Raw genomic sequence first — 2936 nt, 5'->3', positions numbered from 1 at the left:
TTAGCAATTAATGGAGGTTGTAGTTGGAAATATTGAAATTCTTCAAGGACAACATGGGACAAATGGTTGAAAGCAGTCGTAGATTTTGTAAACATTTCTCGTTACATTTTAAATTTAGTCTCGTATAAAAATTATGGAATGCTTTCCTTTTTTTAAAAGAAAAATGCAACATGGGCTATGATTTTGACTAATTAACCCCATTTACAAGCATGATTAGTCCCATTTACAAGCATGGAATGGACTTCAACAAGAAGCAATTTCATCTGTACCAACCAATTTGAAATATCGAAAAAAATCGTGGCACCACACGTGCACCACCACACTACTATGTGTGTGTATATGTATATGCAACTATATATTGATTAAACCCAAATCAAAATAAACATTATCGTCCGCCTATATTGTTCAAGTATACATAGAACCATAAATTTCTACAACTGGTACGAATCAATTAATCAAACTAAAACTTTGACCCTAATCAATTAGAATGAATCACAGTAAGAATTCAGACTCACCCATGATATACATCACTTCATCATCATCACCGGTTACAATTGCACCAAAAAAGAGCCGGCCCAACTCTGAAATCAAACATTTTTTCTTTCTTTAAAAAAATTCAAACACAAGAAAAGAAATTGCATGAAGAGATGGGGTGGGTAGCTACCAGAAGCATCTCAAGAAGTTGATGAGGAAATGGAAGAGGTAGTTCTCGCGATCAAGCATCTCGTGGCGGACCAGCCTCTCCAACACTGCGTTCTGCGGCAGCAGGTCGCTGTAGTATAGCAGCGTCGTCACCGACGCCGTCGGCTCCCCCACCAGCGCCGTCACCAGCCTCACCACCGACCGAAACATCAACGGCGTCAGCGACTGCATCCATTATATATATGTTGGATTTCATCATGATCAATATCAAGTTGGTGTTACTAGCTAACTAGCTAGGAGTTACAGCTAAAGAATCGAACTTACCATAATGATGACTCCCCTGCCGGCGGCCGCAACCGGCTAACACAGGTCAATGCAAAGTTACAAATGGTTCGTTCTTCTGTGGATTTAGAGAGAGAGAGAGAGAGGGGGGGGGGGGGGGAGAGGAGAGGTGGGTTAAGAGTGTAGAGTTTGAATTTCGAAGTGTGTGAATGTGCAGGTAGCGGACATTCAGACCTACCATTCTACTTGTTAGGGATGGGTGAACATGGGAATAGAGGGTGAGAGGAATTGGTTGGGGACGACCCTCTAACGTAAGCTTTAATATTAAAATCATCATCATTACTAAAGTTTTGAATTAATGCATATACTATTATGCTATCTAATGTTTGTAAAACATATGTTTCAAATGTGGGTGATTTTCAAATAATTGAAGAGCCATTTGGAAGGGTCAGTTTATTATTATAACTATTTTTTGTTTTCTTTTTTTATTTCTATATAGTAAAGAAATAAATTTAAAAAATGTGTTTATTATATTGTCAAATTTTTATTTTTTAACGTTGGTTTTTAGTTGTCTGCGGAAAAAACTGAAAAAAAATAAAATTATATCTAGAACTAGTTTTTTTTTTTTTTTTTTCTAGAAATCATCCATTTTATACATACTTTTTAATATAAAAAAATAATCATATGAATTTAAATATAATTTAAATAAAAATATATATAAATTTTTAAAATAATAAAATAATAAAAAACATTAAAAATATTGTTACTATTTTTCAATTGTCATGTACAATAAGATTTGTAGGCGCCCCAATTTGTTGGGAGCTCATATGGTAGAAATTTTTTTTTAGTTCTAATTTTAGTGCCCAATTTTTTTTCTTAATCCAATTTTCAATTTGTACATAGGTGTGTAAAAATTCATTTATAATGGGAAGATACATGAAAAAAAAATTGAATACATAGAAAAGTAATAAATGAATACATAGAAAGTTGGAAAAAAAGAAGAAGATAAAAATAGGAAAATAGAAAAACAGAAAAGGAAAAAAAATGAAACAAAACAATTTAGTAGGCCAGCATCTTCATCTTTATTCTACAAGCACAAAAAAAATTGTAGTTTGAGACATGGGAAATTGTACAATTAAACATATGAGTGAAATCATATTTTAAGGCAAATATAAATAGATCAATTCAACTTAAATTTGATTGATCAGAATTAATTGAATTGTTCTCCCAAGCATATAAATAGCGAGTTTCAAAAGGATATGAAAAAAAAAAAAATTGCTCACCGAAGAACAATTGAGGAGAAAATTCAAGAGGAACCGGCTATTGGAAATAAGTGGAGGTAAAAGAAAGTTGAATACGACAAAAAAGCTAAAATGGTCGACCGAACTTGACACGTGGGTTACTCCCAACAACTTAGTCGATCGAACCACTAGTTCAAATTTGACCTGGTCGACCGAACCTCAAAATATGGTCAACCAAACTTGCCCTGGTTGATTGAACCGCAAATGATTCAAAATCGCCTTAATACGGTCGACCATATCTCTAGTTCAAAATGGCCACAATCAACCAAACTCAATAATATGGTGCACAAAACCTCAAATATGGTCGATCGAAAACTCTCGGGTTGAACATTTTTAACTGCAGTAAAACAAGGTTAATTTTATTTAACCTTCATTAATCTTTTCTAAAAAGACACTTATGTCCCTCAATGGTTATATTTTTATGAATGTCTATATATATCAATTCATTTGGGAAGATTAAGGGGCATTAGCAAATATCATTAGTCAAAACTCTCTGAAATTCAAAACCCTTATTTTCTCATATACAAATAAAAAATCCATCTCTTACTCATCCTACTTGCTAAAATCTTTTGGTAAGAGTATTATTGAATTTGTTCATATTAGCTCACACTCTCATTGTATTTGTATGATGTTGATTTTTTGAGAGTGAGCTTGAGAGTCCCCTTGTGATTTAATTCATAAATCTTTAGTGGGAATACTCTCTAGAGCTTG

At 33.3% G+C, this 2936-nt stretch overlaps 1 long non-coding RNA gene across 1 annotated transcript; it reads right to left on the bottom strand.

The window, feature by feature from the left end:
• Positions 1-336: 336 nt before the first annotated feature.
• LOC131157947 (uncharacterized) lies at positions 337-1218 on the bottom strand. Its single transcript, XR_009137354.1, has 3 exons — positions 967-1218; positions 665-867; positions 337-581 (listed from the first exon to the last, which is right to left on the bottom strand). It is a non-coding gene; the product is annotated as an uncharacterized LOC131157947 (long non-coding RNA).
• Positions 1219-2936: the final 1718 nt, after the last annotated feature.

This window comes from Malania oleifera, chromosome 6 (genome assembly GCF_029873635.1).
Source record: "Malania oleifera isolate guangnan ecotype guangnan chromosome 6, ASM2987363v1, whole genome shotgun sequence".
NCBI lineage: Eukaryota > Viridiplantae > Streptophyta > Magnoliopsida > Santalales > Ximeniaceae > Malania > Malania oleifera.
Note: the sequence above shows the minus strand (reverse complement) of the source record. Positions and strands in the feature narration are given on the sequence as shown.